The sequence below is a fragment of the Tinamus guttatus genome, unplaced genomic scaffold (genome assembly GCF_059628265.1).
Source record: "Tinamus guttatus ecotype Peru unplaced genomic scaffold, ASM5962826v1 Tinamus_guttatus_pri_ptg000297l, whole genome shotgun sequence".
Taxonomy (NCBI): Eukaryota; Metazoa; Chordata; class Aves; order Tinamiformes; family Tinamidae; genus Tinamus; species Tinamus guttatus.
The window spans coordinates 4,967,800-4,995,354 of NW_028288831.1; positions in this window are offsets into that span (position 1 = coordinate 4,967,800).

Genomic DNA, 27,555 nt, shown 5'->3' on the forward strand with positions numbered 1-27,555 from the left:
GTCCAGGAGGAGGACAGGGCTGACAGCGAGGGATTTAGTTGCCTGTGTGTGGTGTGACTTGGCTCCCCACAGCTCCTATGTGGCTCCAGCTCTGGCCTGGGGACACTAAATGGCCTGTCCTGGCCTCACGATGTAGGGCTGAAAAGGCCCACGAGCAGCTCAGAGACGAGCTCTGGCTGCAGCAAGGAGTTGGAGGCACTGGGGACTGCTGCCTCTGCTCAGGGCTCCTGGCACCCTCCTTGCACGGCCATCCCTCCTTTTCCAGCACCATCCTGCTTCTCATTGGAATCAGTGGATACGGCAAAGCTGCCTGTTTGAGAGCTAACACATTCCTAAGGGCAATATGGAGAGTGGCGATTGGTGTCGGCACGACAAAGTGCAACTGCTCAATGCCCTCGTGAGGGAACCTAGAAAAGCGCAAAATTCCAGAACTTTCACCCAGTTTCTGTTGACAGTCTGGTATCCACGAGCGACCGAGCGGACGAAGAGGACCAGTGAGCTGGTGTTCCCCGTCTTCGCTGTTGCTCGCAAGTGATCCTGGCATCATCCCTGGCTGCCCGTGTCTGCGTGCTGGGCAGCGCGCAGGACTGAGAGTGCGAGCAGGTGAGAGGAGCCCATTGAACTCGAGATACCCGCAGCTTCCTTAAGGAGAGGGCCAACCTGGAGGCATCTTTGGGGAACGGCCTCCTTGCAGCTTTAACTCATCAGCACTCTTCCCAGCGTTACACATCCAAACATTTTTCCTCTTTCTGGGTTGACGTTTGCAGGCTCCTCTACCACGATGGTCCTTCAAAAGAAGCGCTTCCTCCGGGCTCTTCTGGGGGCAGTGGTATTGGAGTTACTGGTTGCCCTCGTGTACCTCGTGACGCAGCACAGAGCACCCATGTACAAGGTGAGCACCGCTGCAGAGAGCAGACATGTGGCACAGACGCACCGAGACAAGAGCCCATGTTAGGGCTTTGGAGTGAGTGGGCCTCAGTAGGACGTGCCTTGCAGGCCATAGGCATGGGTCTTCTCTAGCCATGCCAAAATGCAGACAGGAGAAAGAAGGCAGAGGCACTGAAAGAGCCTCTGAGCACACAAGCTGAAAGAGGCTCAGTGAGATCTCAGAGGGGGATGGAGGCTTTCTCAGGGACATGCAAACCATCTGGAGTCTCACGGAGCAGAGTCGCTGCTATTCTAAACCCCGCGGAAAGTGCTGGTGTGAGGTGACATCACTGCATAGGCCTCAGCAGAGAGAATCAGAGGGTGTCTCAGCTGGCAGGAGAAATGCCCATACTGAGGCCACACTTTGAAGGGCCCTGTCCTGTCACTGCTCTGCTTGGCCATGCTGTAGCCTGCCATAGCTTAGGGAGGATCTATTCATTAAGAGCATTAAGGGCTGCTCTTTGGGCACCCTCCTGAAGGTCTGGGTCGTTGCCCCTCAGGAACGATGTCAGAGAAGTAATTCTTGGAATAGCCTAAAGAGCAATCTCCCTGCAAGAAAGCAAGGATGAGGGTGTTGCAGCTAGAAGATAAGGGCACACCTCCATGCCATGTGGACACGGAGAAGAAAGCCCCATGCCACCTAACACTGACAAGGACTGCAAAAGCCAAACACAGCCCTCACCCCCGCTAAGAAAGAAAAAACAAAAAACAACCACCACTGCCATAAACTGGGAGGAGAATTAGGCTTGCAGCTAGTACTTAGGGCTGACATGCTCCTTTTCCTGTCCTGTCTCCTCTTGGCAGGACTCCTCCAAAGAAGACACATGGGTCCCTGCGGAAACGGCCAACACTTCTGGAGCTGTGGATCTCCTGAGTTTGATGCCAAACAGTTCACTTTTGCCATCCAATGAAGTCTCTAAGCTCACATTTAGCTGGTACAAGGACAACCTTTACACCCAGAGACACCTCTGCTATGGACAGAATGAGGTGCTGAAGCGCCTGGCAAAGACTTTAATTGAGGTGAGAATTGAGGAAAATTGAGGGAAACTGGCTGCTAATCAGATTCTACCCTCATGCTAGCAACCACAGCAAAGATTAGAAGGTGAAACGGGAACAGCTACCTCAGGGGAGGGTAGAGAGAAGACAGAGGCAGGCTCTTTCCAAAAGTGCAAAGTGTCAGAGCAAGAGACACCTGGCACACGATGGAAAGTGAGACATTCTGGCCAGACATAGGGAAAACACTTCCACAAGAATGCTGCTTAAATAGCAGAATAGAGCCTCGAAAGCCTGTGGAGTTTCCATCCTTGGAGATATTCCAAAGTGAACCGGCCAACACCTTGCTTAACCCGGTCATGCTTTCAGCTGAGGGGTGACACAGAGAAAGTGAGAGGAGCCCATAGGTTCATTCAAACTCCTCCCTACTTTTTTCCTTTTGCCAGGAGTCGCCTTCCAGAACACAAGTGGGACATCCTTGCTACCCAAAAGACTACCGAGAAACCATCTGGCTGTCTTCCTTGCACACCACTCCTCACATAATGCAGAATGACTTCCACACAGCTCTTGCTGACAGAAGAGTGACCCTGGAGGGCAATGGACATGCCGAATGGTGCCGGGCTGTCATCCGCAAGCTGTTGAACTTCTCGACATGTGGCCAGAGCCAGGAGAGCACCCTCCTCGGTGCCTACGAGCCCGCTGGGAGCGGGCACTTCTTTGTAAGGAAAATGCACACCCTTCCCTTCCCTCGCTCTCTTTAGAAGCCACTGTTCTGCTCAGGGGCACCTTTGGGGTCCCATTAAGAGGCCTCTTGCCAGCCCTTTGCAGAGCTGTGCACAAGGGGCAAAAGAAGAGCTGCTTGTAGCAGTGTGCAGGGTGAGAGCTCTCCTTGCGGACAGCCCTTGCTGACTCAAGGGAGACCAGAGCAGCTGCCCCGCAGCACTTTCCCCTCTCTTACTCGGTACCATTTCTCCTTCCTGCCTTTCAGGCCTTCTCCGAATTTTACTTTGACTTGAGATTCCTTAACGTGACCAAGGAGCGCTCCCTGCTCACTGTCAGCAACAGCATCCGGAATTTCTGCACAAGGAGCTGGCAAGATGTATGTTTCCCACAATGGCTCATGGGAGGCTCTGGGGAAGCTGCAAAGGAATAATCAATCCCCCTGGGCAGAGCTGCCCTCATGGCTCCAAAACACCTGCCCAGTCCACACAAAATGTCTTTGCATGAAGGGCCTTACAGAGCCATCCTTCTTCATGCAGCAGTCAGCGCTCAGCAGGCCATTGCACCTGCAAGGCAATTGCCTGCTGCCAGATCATTGCTAGGAGCTCAAATAACTTCCCTTCCTTCTCACACCCGCCCCCAGCTGTCTTCTAGCTACCCTGAGGAAAATCCCTGGCGACTGCGTAGCTATTGCACCAACGCCAACTACGTCCTCACCCTCCTTGAGATTAATGAGACCAGCTGGAACGACATCATCATCCAGAGGAAGGTAAGCAGCAACCTCAGCCCAGCATGGCAATGCCCTCGCAGGCAGGTGTCCAGCAGCACCGTGCCCAGCTAACACGCAGCTGTGCAGCTCAGCCCTGTGGCCAAGGCTCGTGGAGACCTCCTGTTTGGGGACACGCGCTGTGCCTGTGCCAGGCCTGGCACGCAGAGCCCCACTGCTGCTAGGGGCATCTCTGTGCTAGAGCTGCCCTCACGATGCCCCTCTCTCCTTTGGCAGCCCGGGAGCACGGACGTCGCCTGGAGCCTGGGCTACGCGCTGGAGCTCGCCAACACCATCCCACGGGAGCTGCTGCACTTGGTGCAGAGGCAAAACCCCTCCGTGCGCGCTGCAGCCGTGGCCCTCATGGTGTCTACTCTTGGCGTGGGGCTTGTTGTCGTGCACACCCACTGGCACATGTAGGAGCTGGGCTGCATCTCAGAGATGGTAGGAAGGCGTCAAGGCTGGAGGGCTGACTCACACACTGGCCAGCAGGACAGAGAGCCCATCCCTTCATCTTGGGCCCATGACGTGGAGCATATTAACCTTTACAGCACTCAAAAAGCGAAGGCTGGACTCTTTTTGAACTGTGCCCAAAAGGGAGCTTGGCACTACAGGGCATTTTCCAAGGAGCCTCCCTCCCCTTTAACTCTGCTCGCATCAGCCGGTGCGCTCTAGAAATCCCAAGCAGGGCCTTTCTTACAGCTTTGCAGATGCTGATGCCTGTTCCTCGTGTGGCCTTCATGCCATCTGATTAGCAGCCTGTTTCTCTCAATTTTCCTCAATTCTCACCTCAATTAAACTCTTTGCAAGGTGCTTCAGCACCTCATTCTATCCATAGCAGAGGTGACTCTGGGTGTAAACGTTGTCCTTGTACCAGTTAAATGTGAGCTTAGAGACTTCCTTGGATGGCAAAACTGAACTGTTTGGCATTAAACTCAGGAGATCCACAGCTCCAGAAGTGTTGGCCGTTTCTGCAGGGACCCGTGTGTCTTCTTTGGAGGAGTCCTGCCAAGCTGAGACACCACGACGTTAAAAGACCTGCTGTGGAGATGGCCACAGATTTGGGGAGATTTGCCATCTGTGAATGCTGTCCTGCCTTTGCCTTTGTTTTTGCTCATCTGCTAGCTGTCCTGCCAATCATCCATCTGGCCATTTGTCAGCTGCACGTTCACCTTCTACCAGCGATGAGCTGACCCCTACCACTTCTTCGGATATTTTTCCCTGGTTTTTAGCTGTTCTATTAGTTCTATTAACTATGATAGAAATAAATATTCTGAAAGGCACCCAAGAGGGAAATTCTTCTTCTTTTGCTCCTGAATCAAAAGGATTTTAATGTTGTTGGTCCCAGGTAAGGGGTGGTGCCAATGATGGGAGCTGAGGCCAGGTGCCAGAACAAGGGCCTTGGCCGTGGGGAGGTGCTCTGCAAAATGCAGCTTAGTCCCCAGTGTGTGGTGTGACCTGGCTCCCCACTGGCCTCTGCTCAGGTCGCATGTGGCTGCAGCCCTGCCCCGGGGACACTAAATGGCCTGTCCTGGCCTCAGGGCATGGAGCTGAAAACACAGCCTAGGAGCACCCCATGTACTGGTCCTTGTGCACACTTAGGTGTCACTGGGACCCCAGCACAGGCCACACTGGGACTGCTGTGGGTGCGACTGTACATGGAATGTGACAGGTCACGCTGAGTGCACAAGCCACAGATTCTGCCTCCCCACCAGTCACAGAGCCATGTGGGGGGCCCCAGGCAGGGAGAGAGCTGGGGCAGTAAGGCCTGGGTGCCATGGGGGTTTGCAGGGAAGCAAGTTGGGAGGATCTGCTGGGATGGCTGCTGTCTGCTGAAGGGCACGAGGCAGTGGAGCAGTAGAGGAGGGAGGACGGGGGATGCGAGGGCTGAGATGCTCCGGCAGCCCAGGCCCTGCTTCCTGCAAGGCAGGCACAAGCCGGGCAGAGGGCTCACTGTGGCCGGCCTTGCACAGGCCGCCCCTCAACCAGGCCAAGGGAACCTGTCTCAGCCTGCAGCGCTGGCTCCTTGGCACTCAGTAAACGGCAGCCTTCACAAGGCAGCTAGCACCACTCCCTACAGAGCGGTGCCGTTACCTGCACGTGCTTTTTAGGTGCTGCCATTTGCAGGCTAAGAGGTGCCCTGGGAACCCAGGAGCACCCGAGCTTGGCAGCCTTAACTGCAGCCAACATTTTGCCACAACGCTTCCCTGCTTAAACAGAGACAAGAAACAGCTTCTGCAGAGCTGGCACACAAATGTTAGGCCCTACCCTAACCCAGGCGACAGCCTGGCAGTGCAGCCTGGCAATAACCCCAAGGCTCACACACACTGGGCTCTAGTCCCTGCCTCCTCCAGCACACGTGGACCTGTGCTCTGTTCCTGCCACACTGCAGATGAGTTCTCTCCCACTTTACTGCAGGACATGCCAGGCCTCTCCAAAGCCTCAGGAGCCCCCAGGCCTTCCCTCGTGTGTGTGGGAAAAAAGTGCCTGTTCTAACAGATCCTGCCAGGATCCTCACTCACCCCTGTGTCCCTGTGCTACACGCTCCGTATGGCTGCTCGGAAGGGTGCCTCACCTGTGCCAGGGCTGAGCATGATCACAGGGGTGTCAGCAACACCCCAGAACTTCATTCCTCCTTTCTTCACCCAAAGAGGGGCCCGGATATCTCCTGCAAAACAAACACGACGCCTAGCAGCATGCAGGACCACTGCTTTCAGAAATCACCCAGCACAGACCCCGCAAAGGGCACAGCCTAGGCCAGCCCAAAGCGGGGCCACCCACAAGGCTCTGCCAGTATGGATGTGCCTGACTTAACAGGAACCCCCACCTCAAGGTGCTCGTGGTGCTACAGCACACTGGGTGAGTGTGAAAGGCCCTTCAGCTGGCCCAGACACCCCTGTGTCACTCTGCAAAGTGCTCTAAGGAAACCCAGAGCAAGGCAAAAGCGCCACAGCACAGGGGTGCTGGGACAGCAGCCCCCTCCTCACACACACACCATGGACCATCAAAGACAGTGGCAGAAGGAAGCAGAGATCTCAACCTGCCTCTCATCTAAAGGACACACAGAGGACTCAAGAGACCCGTCCAGGTACTCCAAGAAGACCCACTCATGTCACACAGAGCAATCCCCTGCCCTCCTGCAGCACAGACACCCTGGCAGCTTATTGCACTTGCTAGGGGACCCAGCTCAGGGACTCGGTCATCAGAGCAGCACACACAGTCCTAGGGAGATAGGACAGGAGGTGGCCAGAGGAACAATAGCTTGTGGCCCTAGCTGTAAACTCTAGCCCTAACCCTTAACCCTAAACCTTCTTCTTAAGGAGGTAGTGCATGCTGAGGGGGAGGGAGGCGGGTAGGGGAGAGGTAGACACGGATGAGGACAGGGAAGGGATAGAGCAGGGAATGGCGGGGAAAGAGGAGAGGTGACGGGGAGGATGGAGAGAGGAGGGGTGGGAGAGCACAAGGCAGGTATGTGCTGTGTACATGCAAGGGCTGGAATAGCGTAGTGCGGGAGGTGTACCAGGGTGGGTGTCCTTGGTGTATGCGGTTACACAGAAGATGCTCTATGTTCCAGAAAGGAAAAAAAAAAAACAACAAGAACCGCACCAAGACCTGCTGAGAGCAGTGCACAGATGCAACACACACCATAGAGACACAGGCTGGAGCTGCCTGCCTCACACACCGCTCATCCCCAAGAGTCATCCACACTAGACAGTCTGGAAGCAAAGAGACTCACCATCAAAAGACTCCCCAACACCTTCTGTCCATCCACCCACTTAGCTCTGGCAGTGCTCAGGGTCACCACTGGACTTCAGGAGCTGTCCTCAGTTGGCAGACGCATCCTTTCCATCTTGTTTTGGACACCTCGTTCACCTTCATCACCTGCCTAACTAGACCTCAAGTTGTCATTGCCATGCCAGATAAGTCCCAATGCAGTAGCCAATACACCCTCCTCCAAAGAAGAGCTCTCCCTCTGCTCACCTGCACTGGGACACAACCACGTTCTGGCATCAGGGCTCTGAGGGGACTTGTGACACTTAGAACAAGCAAAATTACCAACTAAGTCTTCTGCTAGGCAGGAATGAGGAGTCCTACACCTACGGACACAGCATTACTCTCAGTTATTCTACCTCACCTTGGATCCTCAGTAGTGACTGGAAAGGGCCAGCTCAGCACCTGACAAAGCGGAGCAAAAGCAAATCACCAACATGCAGCACGGCAGCACCCCATCGCTCAAAACAAACCCAACACACACACACAGGCACCCCATCTCACCCGCTTGGGCTCCTTGTGCTCACGCAGTGCCTCCTCTCCGCCAAATCCAACAAAATCTACAAACACAAAAGACGAGAGAAGAGCACACCTTGAGGAGATGACAAAAAATACATCCCAACTGCAGTAATACCCCAATACAACACCTTGACCTCTTCTGCTAGCCCATCCAGAACAGCGGCCTATGTGCTGCAAGTTCTAGAGCTGCCACAGGGCCTGTAAGAGGAGAAGGGAGGTGGGCAACAGAGACAGCACCAGGGACACAATGCCCCTACCCTAGGCTCTGCTTGCTCTCACAGGCAAGACCCTCACCTTGCCGCGCTCCTCCAGAACCCCAGCAACCCCCTCTCCACATTACTCAACACCTGCATGCACAAAGCAAAAACTCATCAAAAAAGCCCACAGACCACAACACTTTACCCCCAACAACTCCCTCGCTCATCTTCTTCTTAGGAAAGGACCCTTTCTCATGCCTTCTCTTTTGGGACCGTCAGGACACGGACCCCTGCAGTTGAAAAGCAATGCAAAACCTACCTGCCCCACCAACCCACCCCGTCCCCCAAAAATTAATAAATCAAGTGCATTATGCACAGACATGCTCAACAATCACCAGGCCATCACTGCCACACTCCATAACCTACTGCACACAACTCCAACAGTCAGGGAGCTCCAGCCCCAAACAGACAGGCACGCACACAAACAACATCAGGCAAACAGAGGAAAGCTCTACGCAGCAAGAACTTATACCACATGCAAAAAAACATGAGGACTACAAAGTCCTGTGACATATGAACTGTGCAGACCTGATGCTTGGCACGAGACCAGAAGAGACTCAAATACCGGCACCTGTGCCAGAAGGGGGACAGCCAAGCCAGAGAAAGACATGCAAAGAGAGTCCTTAAGGGGGATATAATACTATGATGCAATACAGGAAAGACAACCCTGGAGGGATGTTGAGAACGTGCAAAACAAGACGGGCCTCCAAAGAGAAAAGAGAGACTGATGAAGCCTCCACAGCAGTGGCGAAGACGATGGACCACAAAAACTCACAAGACAGTCAGAGGGACTGAACTGCCCTTACCTGCCTTCGCAGCACACGCTGGGATCCTCTTCACAGTGATGATTACTCAGGCCCGGCAGAAAGACAAAGGATGCCTAGAGCGCTAGTGCTGCACCGGGTGGGAGGCATTCTGGAACATAAAGGACAAGGTCAACCTCAAGACCTGAACTACAGAGTGCACCTACCACACACACCACAGAGATACAGGCTGGAGCTGCCTGCCTTAGCGCACCCGCACTTCCTCTTCTGAAACACCCAAAACCCTGCCTCACACACCACCGACCTGGGAGAGGCATCCGCACTCCAGGGTATGTACTAGCACACACACCATACACACACACACGACACCCCAACACCTTCCATCCCTCTGCATAGCTTTTCCAGTGCTCGGGGTCACAACAGGACGTCACTTGGCAGACACATCCTCCTCACTCTTCTTTCGGACACTCCATTCGCCTTCAGCACCTGACAATCCAGAGCTCAAGCCATCATCCCCATGATGGACAACTCCCACCTCAGCCGGGAAAATAACCCTCCTCCAGAGTACAGCTGTTGCTCTGCTCACCTGCACCAGGACAGACTGACTCTCTGGTACTAGGGCTCTGGTGACCCCAAGAACAAACAAAATTACTAAGCGATCTGCCCAAACAACTCATGCCTTCCTGCCCTGCCTTCAAATAAATTAGTCAGTGAAGTAGATTACACTTAGGCTGACCTGAACAGCTCTGCAGTCAGTCTGCCCCAAGCTTGGAGAGCTGCAGAAGGTGATTGTGACTCAAGTGCTGGACCCGAAACTTGGCCTTGTTGAACCTCATATGGTTGGACTCATCCCATTCATCCAGCCTGTCCAGACCCCTCCGTACAGCCTTCCTACCCTCAAGTAGATCTATTCTTCTACTCAGCTTGGTGTCGTCTGCAAATTACACTTAGTGTCATTTAGCTCTAGCTGTGAGGATGCCTGGGACTTTAGATCCAGCATCTATATGAGAGTTACTTTGCTGTCTTGAAGCACTTTTGTGCTTTGACACTGTGTTGGAGGACAATGATGGTTGCAAGAAACATCTCCCAGCAGTCACGGACTATCCCTCCAAACTCTGTGATCCATCCCTGCTGCTCCTCGCTCTGACCCATCACAAAGTTGCTCTGTCTCTCTGCTGGACTTAGAGCTTGTGTCCTCCAGAAATGGGACGGGCCGAGAGGTTCTAGGCAGCGGGATGGTGTCTGAGGGCACAGGCAGGGGCAGTCTCCCCACTCGACACGACACCAGCAGTGAAGCTGAGAACGCGACGATGGCCGAGTCCCTGGGCACTGCTCTGGGGCAGGGCAGGACCGTGTCCATGGAGATGGTCCCAGCCCTGTGGGATCCTCTGATGCTGAGAAAACAAGCGATTGGCTTCCTTTTCTTGACAGCCTTGAGCACTGGGAGGACATTTCCCCTATGTGATGGGGATTGTCCCTTCACAGGGAATCTGCTTCAGCCAGGCTGTGACAGAAAGGGGTCTGGTCCAGGAGGAGGACAGGGCTGACAGCGAGGGATTTAGTTGCCTGTGTGTGGTGTGACTTGGCTCCCCACAGCTCCTATGTGGCTCCAGCTCTGGCCTGGGGACACTAAATGGCCTGTCCTGGCCTCACAATGTGGGGCTGAAAAGGGCCAGGAGCAGCTCAGAGACGAGCTCTGGCTGCAGCAAGGAGTTGGAGGCACTGGGGGCTGCTGCCTCTGCTCAGGGCTCCTGGCACCCTCCTTGCACGGCCATCCCTCCTTTTCCAGCACCAGCCTGCTTCTCATTGGAATCAGTGGATACGGCAAAGCTGCCTGTTTGAGAGCTAACACATTCCTAAGGGCAATATGGAGAGTGGCGATTGGTGTCGGCACGACAAAGTGCAACTGCTCAATGCCCTCGTGAGGGAACCTAGAAAAGCGCAAAATTCCAGAACTTTCACCCAGTTTCTGTTGACAGTCAGGTATCCACGAGCGACCGAGCGGACGAAGAGGACCAGTGAGCTGGTGTTCCCCGTCTTCGCTGTTGCTCGCAAGTGATCCTGGCATCATCCCTGGCTGCCCGTGTCTGCGTGCTGGGCAGCGCGCAGGACTGAGAGTGCGAGCAGGTGAGAGGAGCCCATTGAACTCGAGATACCCGCAGCTTCCTTAAGGAGAGGGCCAACCTGGAGGCATCTTTGGGGAACGGCCTCCTTGCAGCTTTAACTCATCAGCACTCTTCCCAGCGTTACACATCCAAACATTTTTCCTCTTTCTGGGTTGACGTTTGCAGGCTCCTCTACCACGATGGTCCTTCAAAAGAAGCGCTTCCTCCGGGCTCTTCTGGGGGCAGTGGTATTGGAGTTACTGGTTGCCCTCGTGTACCTCGTGACGCAGCACAGAGCACCCATGTACAAGGTGAGCACTGCTGCAGAGAGCAGACATGTGGCACAGACGCTCTGAGACAAGAGCCCATGTTAGGGCTTTGGAGTGAGTGGGCCTCAGTAGGACGTGCCTTGCAGGCCATAGGCATGGGTCTTCTCTAGCCATGCCAAAATGCAGACAGGAGAAAGAAGGCAGAGGCACTGAAAGAGCCTCTGAGCACACAAGCTGAAAGAGGCTCAGTGAGATCTCAGAGGGGGATGGAGGCTTTCTCAGGGACATGCAAACCATCTGGAGTCTCACGGAGCAGAGTCGCTGCTATTCTAAACCCCGCGGAAAGTGCTGGTGTGAGGTGACATCACTGCATAGGCCTCAGCAGAGAGAATCAGAGGGTGTCTCAGCTGGCAGGAGAAATGCCCATACTGAGGCCACACTTTGAAGGGCCCTGTCCTGTCACTGCTCTGCTTGGCCATGCTGTAGCCTGCCATAGCTTAGGGAGGATCTATTCATTAAGAGCATTAAGGGCTGCTCTTTGGGCACCCTCCTGAAGGTCTGGGTCGTTGCCCCTCAGGAACGATGTCAGAGAAGTAATTCTTGGAATAGCCTAAAGAGCAATCTCCCTGCAAGAAAGCAAGGATGAGGGTGTTGCAGCTAGAAGATAAGGGCACACCTCCATGCCATGTGGACACGGAGAAGAAAGCCCCATGCCACCTAACACTGACAAGGACTGCAAAAGCCAAACACAGCCCTCACCCCCGCTAAGAAAGAAAAAACAAAAAACAACCACCACTGCCATAAACTGGGAGGAGAATTAGGCTTGCAGCTAGTACTTAGGGCTGACATGCTCCTTTTCCTGTCCTGTCTCCTCTTGGCAGGACTCCTCCAAAGAAGACACATGGGTCCCTGCGGAAACGGCCAACACTTCTGGAGCTGTGGATCTCCTGAGTTTGATGCCAAACAGTTCACTTTTGCCATCCAATGAAGTCTCTAAGCTCACATTTAGCTGGTACAAGGACAACCTTTACACCCAGAGACACCTCTGCTATGGACAGAATGAGGTGCTGAAGCGCCTGGCAAAGACTTTAATTGAGGTGAGAATTGAGGAAAATTGAGGGAAACTGGCTGCTAATCAGATTCTACCCTCATGCTAGCAACCACAGCAAAGATTAGAAGGTGAAACGGGAACAGCTACCTCAGGGGAGGGTAGAGAGAAGACAGAGGCAGGCTCTTTCCAAAAGTGCAAAGTGTCAGAGCAAGAGACACCTGGCACACGATGGAAAGTGAGACATTCTGGCCAGACATAGGGAAAACACTTCCACAAGAATGCTGCTTAAATAGCAGAATAGAGCCTCGAAAGCCTGTGGAGTTTCCATCCTTGGAGATATTCCAAAGTGAACCGGCCAACACCTTGCTTAACCCGGTCATGCTTTCAGCTGAGGGGTGACACAGAGAAAGTGAGAGGAGCCCATAGGTTCATTCAAACTCCTCCCTACTTTTTTCCTTTTGCCAGGAGTCGCCTTCCAGAACACAAGTGGGACATCCTTGCTACCCAAAAGACTACCGAGAAACCATCTGGCTGTCTTCCTTGCACACCACTCCCCACATAATGCAGAATGACTTCCACACAGCTCTTGCTGACAGAAGAGTGACCCTGGAGGGCAATGGACATGCCGAATGGTGCCGGGCTGTCATCCGCAAGCTGTTGAACTTCTCGACATGTGGCCAGAGCCAGGAGAGCACCCTCCTCGGTGCCTACGAGCCCGCTGGGAGCGGGCACTTCTTTGTAAGGAAAATGCACACCCTTCCCTTCCCTCGCTCTCTTTAGAAGCCACTGTTCTGCTCAGGGGCACCTTTGGGCTCCCATTAAGAGGCCTCTTGCCAGCCCTTTGCAGAGCTGTGCACAAGGGGCAAAAGAAGAGCTGCTTGTAGCAGTGTGCAGGGTGAGAGCTCTCCTTGCGGACAGCCCTTGCTGACTCAAGGGAGACCAGAGCAGCTGCCCCGCAGCACTTTCCCCTCTCTTACTCGGTACCATTTCTCCTTCCTGCCTTTCAGGCCTTCTCCGAATTTTACTTTGACTTGAGATTCCTTAACGTGACCAAGGAGCGCTCTCTCCTCACTGTCAGCAACAGCATCCGGAATTTCTGCACAAGGAGCTGGCAAGATGTATGTTTCCCACAATGGCTCATGGGAGGCTCTGGGGAAGCTGCAAAGGAATAATCAATCCCCCTGGGCAGAGCTGCCCTCATGGCTCCAAAACACCTGCCCAGTCCACACAAAATGTCTTTGCATGAAGGGCCTTACAGAGCCATCCTTCTTCATGCAGCAGTCAGCGCTCAGCAGGCCATTGCACCTGCAAGGCAATTGCCTGCTGCCAGATCATTGCTAGGAGCTCAAATAACTTCCCTTCCTTCTCACACCCGCCCCCAGCTGTCTTCTAGCTACCCTGAGGAAAATCCCTGGCGACTGCGTAGCTATTGCACCAACGCCAACTACGTCCTCACCCTCCTTGAGATTAATGAGACCAGCTGGAACGACATCATCATCCAGAGGAAGGTAAGCAGCAACCTCAGCCCAGCATGGCAATGCCCTCGCAGGCAGGTGTCCAGCAGCACCGTGCCCAGCTAACACGCAGCTGTGCAGCTCAGCCCTGTGGCCAAGGCTCGTGGAGACCTCCTGCTTGGGGACACGCGCTGTGCCTGTGCCAGGCCTGGCACGCAGAGCCCCACTGCTGCTAGGGGCATCTCTGTGCTAGAGCTGCCCTCACGATGCCCCTCTCTCCTTTGGCAGCCCGGGAGCACGGACGTCGCCTGGAGCCTGGGCTACGCGCTGGAGCTCGCCAACACCATCCCACGGGAGCTGCTGCACTTGGTGCAGAGGCAAAACCCCTCCGTGCGCGCTGCAGCCGTGGCCCTCATGGTGTCTACTCTTGGCGTGGGGCTTGTTGTCGTGCACACCCACTGGCACATGTAGGAGATGGGCTGCATCTCAGAGATGGTAGGAAGGTGTCAAGGCTGGAGGGCTGACTCACACACTGGCCAGCAGGACAGAGAGCCCATCCCTTCATCTTGGGCCCATGACGTGGAGCATATTAACCTTTACAGCACTCAAAAAGCGAAGGCTGGACTCTTTTTGAACTGTGCCCAAAAGGGAGCTTGGCACTACAGGGCATTTTCCAAGGAGCCTCCCTCCCCTTTAACTCTGCTCGCATCAGCCGGTGCGCTCTAGAAATCCCAAGCAGGGCCTTTCTTACAGCTTTGCAGATGCTGATGCCTGTTCCTCGTGTGGCCTTCATGCCATCTGATTAGCAGCCTGTTTCTCTCAATTTTCCTCAATTCTCACCTCAATTAAACTCTTTGCAAGGTGCTTCAGCACCTCATTCTATCCATAGCAGAGGTGACTCTGGGTGTAAACGTTGTCCTTGTACCAGTTAAATGTGAGCTTAGAGACTTCCTTGGATGGCAAAACTGAACTGTTTGGCATTAAACTCAGGAGATCCACAGCTCCAGAAGTGTTGGCCGTTTCTGCAGGGACCCGTGTGTCTTCTTTGGAGGAGTCCTGCCAAGCTGAGACACCACGACGTTAAAAGACCTGCTGTGGAGATGGCCACAGATTTGGGGAGATTTGCCATCTGTGAATGCTGTCCTGCCTTTGCCTTTGTTTTTGCTCATCTGCTAGCTGTCCTGCCAATCATCCATCTGGCCATTTGTCAGCTGCACGTTCACCTTCTACCAGCGATGAGCTGACCCCTACCACTTCTTCGGATATTTTTCCCTGGTTTTTAGCTGTTCTATTAGTTCTATTAACTATGATAGAAATAAATATTCTGAAAGGCACCCAAGAGGGAAATTCTTCTTCTTTTGCTCCTGAATCAAAAGGATTTTAATGTTGTTGGTCCCAGGTAAGGGGTGGTGCCAATGATGGGAGCTGAGGCCAGGTGCCAGAACAAGGGCCTTGGCCGTGGGGAGGTGCTCTGCAAAATGCAGCTTAGTCCCCAGTGTGTGGTGTGACCTGGCTCCCCACTGGCCTCTGCTCAGGTCGCATGTGGCTGCAGCCCTGCCCCGGGGACACTAAATGGCCTGTCCTGGCCTCAGGGCATGGAGCTGAAAACACAGCCTAGGAGCACCCCATGTACTGGTCCTTGTGCACACTTAGGTGTCACTGGGACCCCAGCACAGGCCACACTGGGACTGCTGTGGGTGCGACTGTACATGGAATGTGACAGGTCACGCTGAGTGCACAAGCCACAGATTCTGCCTCCCCACCAGTCACAGAGCCATGTGGGGGGCCCCAGGCAGGGAGAGAGCTGGGGCAGTAAGGCCTGGGTGCCATGGGGGTTTGCAGGGAAGCAAGTTGGGAGGATCTGCTGGGATGGCTGCTGTCTGCTGAAGGGCACGAGGCAGTGGAGCAGTAGAGGAGGGAGGACGGGGGATGCGAGGGCTGAGATGCTCCGGCAGCCCAGGCCCTGCTTCCTGCAAGGCAGGCACAAGCCGGGCAGAGGGCTCACTGTGGCCGGCCTTGCACAGGCCGCCCCTCAACCAGGCCAAGGGAACCTGTCTCAGCCTGCAGCGCTGGCTCCTTGGCACTCAGTAAACGGCAGCCTTCACAAGGCAGCTAGCACCACTCCCTGCAGAGCGGTGCCGTTACCTGCACGTGCTTTTTAGGTGCTGCCATTTGCAGGCTAAGAGGTGCCCTGAGAACTCAGGAGCACCCGAGCTTGGCAGCCTTAACTGCAGCCAACATTTTGCCACAACGCTTCCCTGCTTAAACAGAGACAAGAAACAGCTTCTGCAGAGCTGGCACACAAATGTTAGGCCCTACCCTAACCCAGGCGACAGCCTGGCAGTGCAGCCTGGCAATAACCCCAAGGCTCACACACACCGGGCTCTAGTCCCTGCCTCCTCCAGCACACGTGGACCTGTGCTCTGTTCCTGCCACACTGCAGATGAGTTCTCTCCCACTTTACTGCAGGACATGCCAGGCCTCTCCAAAGCCTCAGGAGCCCCCAGGCCTTCCCTCGTGTGTGTGGGAAAAAAGTGCCTGTTCTAACAGATCCTGCCAGGATCCTCACTCACCCCTGTGTCCCTGTGCTACACGCTCCGTACGGCTGCCTCACCTGTGCCAGGGCTGAGCATGATCACAGGGGTGTCAGCAACACCCCAGAACTTCGTTCCTCCTTTCTTCACCCAAAGAGGGGCCCGGACATCTCCTGCAAAACAAACACGACGCCTAGCAGCATGCAGGACCACTGCTTTCAGAAACCACCCAGCACAGACCCCGCAAAGGGCACAGCCTAGGCCAGCCCAAAGCGGGGCCACCCACAAGGCTCTGCCAGTATGGATGTGCCTGACTTAACAGGACCCCCACCTCAAGGTGCTTGTGGTGCTACAGCACACTGGGTGAGTGTGAAAGGCCCTTCAGCTGGCCCAGACACCCCTGTGTCACTCTGCAAAGTGCTCTAAGGAAACCCAGAGCAAGGCAAAAGCGCCACAGCACAGGGGTGCTGGGACAGCAGCCCCCTCCTCACACACACACCATGGACCATCAAAGACAGTGGCAGAAGGAAGCAGAGATCTCAACCTGCCTCTCATCTAAAGGACACACAGAGGACTCAAGAGACCCGTCCGGGTACTCCAAGAAGACCCACTCATGTCACACAGAGCAATCTCCTGTCCTCCTGCAGCACAGACACCCTGGCAGCTTATTGCACTTGCTAGGGGACCCAGCTCAGGGGCTCGGTCATCAGAGCAGCACACACAGTCCTAGGGAGATAGGACAGGAGGTGGTAAACTCTAGCCCTAACTCTTAACCCTAAACCTTCTTCTTAAGGAGGTAGTGCATGCTGAGGGGGAGGGAGGCGGGTAGGGGAGAGGTAGACACGGATGAGGACAGGGAAGGGATAGAGCAGGGAATGGCGGGGAAAGAGGGGAGGTGACGGGGAGGATGGAGAGAGGAGGGGTGGGAGAGCACAAGGCAGGTATGTGCTGTGTACCTGCAAGGGCTGCAATAGCGTAGTGCGGGAGGTGTACCAGGGTGGGTGTCCTTGGTGTATGCGGTTACACAGAAGATGCTCTATGTTCCAGAAAGGAAAAAAAAAAAACAACAAGAACCACACCAAGACCTGCTGAGAGCAGTGCACAGATGCAACACACACCATAGAGACACAGGCTGGAGCTGCCTGCCTCACACACCGCTCATCCCCAAGAGGCATCCACACTAGACAGTCTGGAAGCAAGGAGACTCACCATCAAAAGACTCCCCAACACCTTCTGTCCATCCACCCACTTAGCTCTGGCAGTGCTCAGGGTCACCACTGGACTTCAGGAGCTGTCCTCAGTTGGCAGACGCATCCTTTCCATCTTGTTTTGGACACCTCGTTCACCTTCATCACCTGCCTAACTAGACCTCAAGTTGTCATTGCCATGCCAGATAAGTCCCAATGCAGTAGCCAATACACCCTCCTCCAAAGAAGAGCTCTCCCTCTGCTCACCTGCACTGGGACACAACCACGTTCTGGCATCAGGGCTCTGAGGGGACTTGTGACACTTAGAACAAGCAAAATTACCAACTAAGTCTTCTGCTAGGCAGGAATGAGGAGTCCTACACCTACTGACACAGCATTACTCTCAGTTATTCTACCTCACCTTGGATCCTCAGTCGTGACTGGAAAGGGCCAGCTCAGCACCTGACAAAGCGGAGCAAAAGCAAATCACCAACATGCAGCACGGCAGCACCCCATCGCTCAAAACAAACCCAACACACACACACAGGCACCCCATCTCACCCGCTTGGGCTCCTTGTGCTCACGCAGTGCCTCCTCTCCGCCAAATCCAACAAAATCTACAAACACAAAAGACGAGAGAAGAGCACACCTTGAGGAGATGACAAAAAATACATCCCAACTGCAGTAATACTCCAATACAACACCTTGACCTCTTCTGCTAGCGCATCCAGAACAGCGGCCTATGTGCTGCAAGCTCTAGAGCTGCCGTAGGGCCTGTAAGAGGAGAAGGGAGGTGGGCAAGAGACACAGCACCAGGGACACAATGCCCCTACCCTAGGCTCTGCTTGCTCTCACAGGCAAGACCCTCACCTTGCCGCGCTCCTCCAGAACCCCAGCCACCCCCTCTCCACATTACTCAACACCTGCATGCACAAAGCAAAAACTCATCAAAAAAACCCACAGACCACAACACTTTACCCCCAACAACTCCCTCGCTCATCTTCTTCTTAGGAAAGGACCCTTTCTCACGCCTTCTCTTTTGGGACCGTCAGGACACGGACCCCTGCATTTGAAAAGCAATGCAAAACCTACCTGCCCCACCAACCCACCCCGTCCCCCAAAAATTAATAAATCAAGTGCATTATGCACAGACATGCTCAACAATCACCAGGCCATCACTGCCACACTCCATAACCTACTGCACACAACTCCAACAGTCAGGGAGCTCCAGCCCCAAACAGACAGGCACGCACACAAACAACATCAGGCAAACAGAGGAAAGCTCTACGCAGCAAGAACTTATACCACATGCAAAAAAAAATGAGGACTACAAAGTCCTGTGACATATGAACTGTGCAGACCTGATGCTTGGCACGAGACCAGAAGAGAGTCAAATACCGGCACCTGTGCCAGAAGGGGGACAGCCAAGCCAGAGAAAGACATGCAAAGAGAGTCCTTAAGGGGGATATAATACTATGATGCAATACAGGAAAGACAACCCTGGAGGGATGTTGAGAACGTGCAAAACAAGACGGGCCTCCAAAGAGAAAAGAGAGACTGATGAAGCCTCCACAGCAGTGGCGAAGACGATGGACCACAAAAACTCACAAGACAGTCAGAGGGACTGAACTGCCCTTAGCTGCCTTCGCAGCACACGCTGGGATCCTCTTCACAGTGATGATTACTCAGGTCCGGCAGAAAGACAAAGGATGCCCAGAGCGCTAGTGCTGCACCGGGTGGGAGGCATTCTGGAACATAAAGGACAAGGTCAACCTCAAGACCTGAACTACAGAGTGCACCTACCACACACACCACAGAGATACAGGCTGGAGCTGCCTGCCTTAGCGCACCCGCACTTCCTCTTCTGAAACACCCAAAACCCTGCCTCACACACCACCGACCTGGGAGAGGCATCTGCACTCCAGGGTATGTACTAGCACACACACCATACACACACACACGACACCCCAACACCTTCCATCCCTCTGCATAGCTTTTCCAGTGCTCGGGGTCACAACAGGACGTCACTTGGCAGACACATCCTCTTCACTCTTCTTTCGGACACTCCATTCGCCTTCAGCACCTGACAATCCAGAGCTCAAGCCATCATCCCCATGATGGACAACTCCCACCTCAGCCGGGAAAATAACCCTCCTCCAGAGTACAGCTGTTGCTCTGCTCACCTGCACCAGGACAGACTGACTCTCTGGTACCAGGGCTCTGGTGACCCCAAGAACAAACAAAATTACTAAGCGATCTGCCCAAACAACTCATGCCTTCCTGCCCTGCCCTCAAATAAATTAGTCAGTGAAGTAGATTACACTTAGGCTGACCTGAACAGCTCTGCAGTCAGTCTGCCCCAAGCTTGGAGAGCTGCAGAAGGTGATTGTGACTCAAGTGCTGGACCCGAAACTTGGCCTTGTTGAACCTCATATGGTTGGACGAATCCCATTCATCCAGCCTGTCCAGACCCCTCCGTACAGCCTTCCTACCCTCAAGCAGATCTATTCTTCTACCCAGCTTGGTGTCGTCTGCAAATTACACTTAGTGTCATTTAGCTCTAGCTGTGAGGATGCCTGGGACTTTAGATCCAGCATCTATATGAGAGTTACTTTGCTGTCTTGAAGCACTTTTGTGCTTTGACACTGTGTTGGAGGACAATGATGGTTGCAAGAAACATCTCCCAGCAGTCGCGGACTATCCCTCCAAACTCTGTGATCCATCGCTGCTGCTGCTCGCTCTGACCCATCACAAAGTTGCTCTGTCTCTCTGCTGGACTTAGAGCTTGTGTCCTCCAGAAATGGGACGGGCTGAGAGGTTCTAGGCAGGGGGATGGTGTCTGAGGGCACAGGCAGGGGCAGTCTCCCCACTCGACACGACACCAGCAGTGAAGCTGAGAATGCGACGATGGCCGAGTCCCTGGGCACTGCTCTGGGGCAGGGCAGGACCGTGTCCATGGGGATAATGGTCCCAGCCCTGTGGGATCCTCTGATGCTGAGAAAACAAGCGATTGGCTTCCTTTTCTTGACAGCCTTGAGCACTGGGAGGACATTTCCCCTATGTGATGGGGATTGTCCCTTCACAGGGAATCTGCTTCAGCCAGGCTGTGACAGAAAGGGGTCTGGTCCAGGAGGAGGACAGGGCTGACAGTGAGGGATTTAGTTGCCTGTGTGTGGTGTGACTTGGCTCCCCACAGCTCCTATGTGGCTCCAGCTCTGGCCTGGGGACACTAAATGGCCTGTCCTGGCCTCACGATGTGGGGCTGAAAAGGCCCACGAGCAGCTCAGAGACGAGCTCTGGCTGCAGCAAGGAGTTGGAGGCACTGGGGGCTGCTGCCTCTGCTCAGGGCTCCTGGCACCCTCCTTGCACGGCCATCCCTCCTTTTCCAGCACCACCCTGCTTCTCATTGGAATCAGTGGATACGGCAAAGCTGCCTGTTTAAGAGCTAACACATTCCTAAGGGCAATATGGAGAGTGGCGATTGGTGTCGGCACGACAAAGTGCAATTGCTCAATGCCCTCGTGAGGGAACCTAGAAAAGCGCAAAATTCCAGAACTTTCACCCAGTTTCTGTTGACAGTCAGGTATCCACGAGCGACCGAGCGGACGAAGAGGACCAGTGAGCTGGTGTTCCTCGTCTTCGCTGTTGCTCGCAAGTGATCCTGGCATCATCCCTGGCTGCCCGTGTCTGCGTGCTGGGCAGCGCGCAGGACTGAGAGTGCGAGCAGGTGAGAGGAGCCCATTGAACTCGAGATACCCGCAGCTTCCTTAGGAGAGGGCCAACCTGGAGGCAGCTTTGGGGAACGGCCTCCTTGCAGCTTTAACTCATCAACACTCTTCCCAGCGTTTCACATCCAAACATTTCTCCTCTTTCTGGGTTGACGTTTGCAGGCTCCTCTACCACGATGGTCCTTCAAAAGAAGCGCTTCCTTCGGGCTCTTCTGGGGGCAGTGGTATTGGAGTTACTGGTTGCCCTCGTGTACCTCGTGACGCAGCACAGAGCACCCATGTACAAGGTGAGCACCGCTGCAGAGAGCAGACATGTGTCACAGACGCTCTGAGACAAGAGCCCATGTTAGGGCTTTGGAGTGAGTGGGCCTCAGTAGGACGTGCCTTGCAGGCCATAGGCATGGGTCTTCTCTAGCCATGCCAAAATGCAGACAGGAGAAAGAAGGCAGAGGCACTGAAAGAGCCTCTGAGCACACAAGCTGAAAGAGGCTCAGTGAGATCTCAGAGGGGGATGGAGGCTTTCTCAGGGACATGCAAACCATCTGGAGTCTCACGGAGCAGAGTCGCTGCTATTCTAAACCCCGCGGAAAGTGCTGGTGTGAGGTGACATCACTGCATAGGCCTCAGCAGAGAGAATCAGAGGGTGTCTCAGCTGGCAGGAGAAATGCCCATACTGAGGCCACACTTTGAAGGGCCCTGTCCTGTCACTGCTCTGCTTGGCCATGCTGTAGCCTGCCATAGCTTAGGGAGGATCTATTCATTAAGAGCATTAAGGGCTGCTCTTTGGGCACCCTCCTGAAGGTCTGGGTCGTTGCCCCTCAGGAATGATGTCAGAGAAGAAATTCTTGGAATAGCCTAAAGAGCAATCTCCCTGCAAGAAAGCAAGGATGAGGGTGTTGCAGCTAAAAGATAAGGGCACACCTCCATGCCATGTGGACACGGAGAAGAAAGCCCCATGCCACCTAACACTGACAAGGACTGCAAAAGCCAAACACAGCCCTCACCCCCGCTAAGAAAGAAAAAACAAAAAGCAACCACCACTGCCATAAACTGGGAGGAGAATTAGGCTTGCAGCTAGTACTTAGGGCTGACATGCTCCTTTTCCTGTCCTGTCTCCTCTTGGCAGGACTCCTCCAAAGAAGACACATGGGTCCCTGCGGAAACGGCCAACACTTCTGGAGCTGTGGATCTCCTGAGTTTGATGCCAAACAGTTCACTTCTGCCATCCAATGAAGTCTCTAAGCTCACATTTAACTGGTACAAGGACAACCTTTACACCCAGAGACACCTCTGCTATGGACAGAATGAGGTGCTGAAGCGCCTGGCAAAGACTTTAATTGAGGTGAGAATTGAGGAAAATTGAGGGAAACTGGCTGCTAATCAGATTCTACCCTCATGCTAGCAACCACAGCAAAGATTAGAAGGTAAAACGGGAACAGCTACCTCAGGGGAGGGTAGAGAGAAGACAGAGGCAGGCTCTTTCCAAAAGTGCAAAGTGTCAGAGCAAGAGACACCTGGCACACGATGGAAAGTGAGACATTCTGGCCAGACATAGGGAAAACACTTCCACAAGAATGCTGCTTAAATAGCAGAATAGAGCCTCGAAAGCCTGTGGAGTTTCCATCCTTGGAGATATTCCAAAGTGAACCGGCCAACACCTTGCTTAACCCGGTCATGCTTTCAGCTGAGGGGTGACACAGAGAAAGTGAGAGGAGCCCATAGGTTCATTCAAACTCCTCCCTACTTTTTTCCTTTTGCCAGGAGTCGCCTTCCAGAACACAAGTGGGACATCCTTGCTACCCAAAAGACTACCGAGAAACCATCTGGCTGTCTTCCTTGCACACCACTCCCCACATAATGCAGAATGACTTCCACACAGCTCTTGCTGACAGAAGAGTGACCCTGGAGGGCAATGGACATGCCGAATGGTGCCGGGCTGTCATCCGCAAGCTGTTGAACTTCTCGACATGTGGCCAGAGCCAGGAGAGCACCCTCCTCGGTGCCTACGTGCCCGCTGGGAGCGGGCACTTCTTTGTAAGGAAAATGCGCACCCTTCCCTTCCCTCGCTCTCTTTAGAAGCCACTGTTCTGCTCAGGGGCACCTTTGGGGTCCCATTAAGAGGCCTCTTGCCAGCCCTTTGCAGAGCTGTGCACAAGGGGCAAAAGAAGAGCTGCTTGTAGCAGTGTGCAGGGTGAGAGCTCTCCTTGCGGACAGCCCTTGCTGACTCAAGGGAGACCAGAGCAGCTGCCCCGCAGCACTTTCCCCTCTCTTACTCGGTACCATTTCTCCTTCCTGCCTTTCAGGCCTTCTCCGAATTTTACTTTGACTTGAGATTCCTTAACGTGACCAAGGAGCGCTCCCTGCTCACTGTCAGCAAGAGCATCCGGAATTTCTGCACAAGGAGCTGGCAAGATGTATGTTTCCCACAATGGCTCATGGGAGGCTCTGGGGAAGCTGCAAAGGAATAATCAATCCCCCTGGGCAGAGCTGCCCTCACGGCTCCAAAACACCTGCCCAGTCCACACAAAATGTCTTTGCATGAAGGGCCTTACAGAGCCATCCTTCTTCATGCAGCAGTCAGCGCTCAGCAGGCCATTGCACCTGCAAGGCAATTGCCTGCTGCCAGATCATTGCTAGGAGCTCAAATAACTTCCCTTCCTTCTCACACCCGCCCCCAGCTGTCTTCTAGCTACCCTGAGGAAAATCCCTGGCGACTGCGTAGCTATTGCACCAACGCCAACTACGTCCTCACCCTCCTTGAGATTAATGAGACCAGCTGGAACGACATCATCATCCAGAGGAAGGTAAGCAGCAACCTCAGCCCAGCATGGCAATGCCCTCGCAGGCAGGTGTCCAGCAGCACTGTGCCCAGCTAACACGCAGCTGTGCAGCTCAGCCCTGTGGCCAAGGCTCGTGGAGACCTCCTGCTTGGGGACACGCGCTGTGCCTGTGCCAGGCCTGGCACGCAGAGCCCCAGTGCTGCTAGGGGCATCTCTGTGCTAGAGCTGCCCTCACGATGCCCCTCTCTCCTTTGGCAGCCCGGGAGCACGGACGTCGCCTGGAGCCTGGGCTACGCACTGGAGCTCGCCAACACCATCCCACGGGAGCTGCTGCACTTGGTGCAGAGGCAAAACCCCTCCGTGCGCGCTGCAGCCGTGGCCCTCATGGTGTCCACTCTTGGCGTGGGGCTTGTTGTCGTGCACACCCACTGGCACATGTAGGAGCTGGGCTGCATCTCAGAGATGGTAGGAAGGCGTCAAGGCTGGAGCGCTGACTCACACACTGGCCAGCAGGACAGAGAGCCCATCCCTTCATCTTGGGCCCATGACGTGGAGCATATTAACCTTTACAGCACTCAAAAAGCGAAGGCTGGACTCTTTTTGAACTGTGCCCAAAAGGGAGCTTGGCACTACAGGGCATTTTCCAAGGAGCCTCCCTCCCCTTTAACTCTGCTCGCATCAGCCTGTGCGCTCTAGAAATCCCAAGCAGGGCCTTTCTTACAGCTTTGCAGATGCTGATGCCTGTTCCTCGTGTGGCCTTCATGACATCTGGTTAGCAGCCTGTTTCTCTCAATTTTCCTCAATTCTCACCTCAATTAAACTCTTTGCAAGGCGCTTCAGCACCTCATTCTGTCCATAGCAGAGGTGGTGCTGGGTGTAAACGTTGTCCTTGTACCAGTTAAATGTGAGCTTAGAGACTTCCTTGGATGGCAAAACTGAGCTGTTTGGCATTAAACTCAGGAGATCCACAGCGCCAGAAGTGTTGGCCGTTTCTGCAGGGACCCGTGTGTCTTCTTTGGAGGAGTCCTGCCAAGCTGAGACACCACGCGGTTAAAAGACCTGCTGTGGAGATGGCCACAGATTTGGGGACATTTGCCATCTGTGAATGCTGTCCTGCCTTTGCCTTTGTTTTTGCTCATCTGCTAGCTGTCCTGCAATCATCCATCTGGCCATTTGTCAGCTGCACGTTCACCTTCTACCAGCGATGAGCTGACCCCTACCATTTCTTCAGATATTTTTTCCCTGGTTTTTAGCTGTTCTATTAGTTCTATTAACTATGATAGAAATAAATATTCTGAAAGGCACCCAAGAGGGAAATTCTTCTTCTTTTGCTCCTGAATCAAAAGGATTTTAATGTTGTTGGTCCCAGGTAAGGGGTGGTGCCAATGATGGGAGCTGAGGCCAGGTGCCAGAACAAGGGCCTTGGCCGTGGGGAGCTGCTCTGCAAAATGCAGCTTAGTCCCCAGCGTGTGGTGTGACCTGGCTCCCCACTGGCCTCTGCTCAGGTCGCATGTGGCTGCAGCCCTGCCCCGGGGACACTAAATGGCCTGTCCTGGCCTCAGGGCATGGAGCTGAAAACACAGCCTAGGAGCACCCCATGTACTGGTCCTTGTGCACACTTAGGTGTCACTGGGACCCCAGCACAGGCCACACTGGGACTGCTGTGGGTGCGACTGTACATGGAATGTGACAGGTCACGCTGAGTGCACAAGCCACAGATTCTGCCTCCCCACCAGTCACAGAGCCATGTGGGGGGCCCCAGGCAGGGAGAGAGCTGGGGCAGTAAGGCCTGGGTGCCATGGGGGTTTGCAGGGAAGCAAGTTGGGAGGATCTGCTGGGATGGCTGCTGTCTGCTGAAGGGCACGAGGCAGTGGAGCAGTAGAGGAGGGAGGACGGGGGATGCGAGGGCTGAGATGCTCCGGCAGCCCAGGCCCTGCTTCCTGCAAGGCAGGCACAAGCCGGGCAGAGGGCTCACTGTGGCCGGCCTTGCACAGGCCGCCCCTCAACCAGGCCAAGGGAACCTGTCTCAGCCTGCAGCGCTGGCTCCTTGGCACTCAGTAAACGGCAGCCTTCACAAGGCAGCTAGCACCACTCCCTACAGAGCGGTGCCGTTACCTGCACGTGCTTTTTAGGTGCTGCCATTTGCAGGCTAAGAGGTGCCCTGAGAACTCAGGAGCACCCGAGCTTGGCAGCCTTAACTGCAGCCAACATTTTGCCACAACGCTTCCCTGCTTAAACAGAGACAAGAAACAGCTTCTGCAGAGCTGGCACACAAATGTTAGGCCCTACCCTAACCCAGGCGACAGCCTGGCAGTGCAGCCTGGCAATAACCCCAAGGCTCACACACACCGGGCTCTAGTCCCTGCCTCCTCCAGCACACGTGGACCTGTGCTCTGTTCCTACCACACTGCAGATGAGTTCTCTCCCACTTTACTGCAGGACATGCCAGGCCTCTCCAAAGCCTCAGGAGCCCCCAGGCCTTCCCTCGTGTGTGTGGGAAAAAAGTGCCTGTTCTAACAGATCCTGCCAGGATCCTCACTCACCCCTGTGTCCCTGTGCTACATGCTCCGTACGGCTGCCTCACCTGTGCCAGGGCTGAGCATGATCACAGGGGTGTCAGCAACACCCCAGAACTTCATTCCTCCTTTCTTCACCCAAAGAGGGGCCCGGACATCTCCTGCGAAACAAACACGACGCCTAGCAGCATGCAGGACCACTGCTTTCAGAAACCACCCAGCACAGACCCCGCAGAGGGCACAGCCTAGGCCAGCCCAAAGTGGGGCCACCCACAAGGCTCTGCCAGTATGGATGTGCCTGACTTAACAGGACCCCCACCTCAAGGTGCTCGTGGTGCTACAGCACACTGGGTGAGTGTGAAAGGCCCTTCAGCTGGCCCAGACACCCCTGTGTCACTCTGCAAAGTGCTCTAAGGAAACCCAGAGCAAGGCAAAAGCGCCACAGCACAGGGGTGCTGGGACAGCAGCCCCCTCCTCACACACACACCATGGACCATCAAAGACAGTGGCAGAAGGAAGCAGAGATCTCAACCTGCCTCTCATCTAAAGGACACACAGAGGACTCAAGAGACCCGTCCGGGTACTCCAAGAAGACCCACTCATGTCACACAGAGCAATCTCCTGCCCTCCTGCAGCACAGACACCCTGGCAGCTTATAGCACTTGCTAGGGGACCCAGCTCAGGGGCTCGGTCATCAGAGCAGCACACACAGTCCTAGGGAGATAGGACAGAAAGGGCCAGCTCAGCACCTGACAAAGCGGAGCAAAAGCAAATCACCAACATGCAGCACGGCAGCACCCCATCGCTCAAAACAAACCCAACACACACACACAGGCACCCCATCTCACCCGCTTGGGCTCCTTGTGCTCACGCAGTGCCTCCTCTCCGCCAAATCCAACAAAATCTACAAACACAAAAGACGAGAGAAGAGCACACCTTGAGGAGATGACAAAAAATACATCCCAACTGCAGTAATACCCCAATACAACACCTTGACCTCTTCTGCTAGCGCATCCAGAACAGCAGCCTATGTGCTGCAAGCTCTAGAGCTGCCGTAGGGCCTGTAAGAGGAGAAGGGAAGTGGGCAAGAGACACAGCAACAGGGACACAATGCCCCTACCCTAGGCTCTGCTTGCTCTCACAGGCAAGACCCTCACCTTGCCGCGCTCCTCCAGAACCCCAGCAACCCCCTCTCCACATTACTCAACACCTGC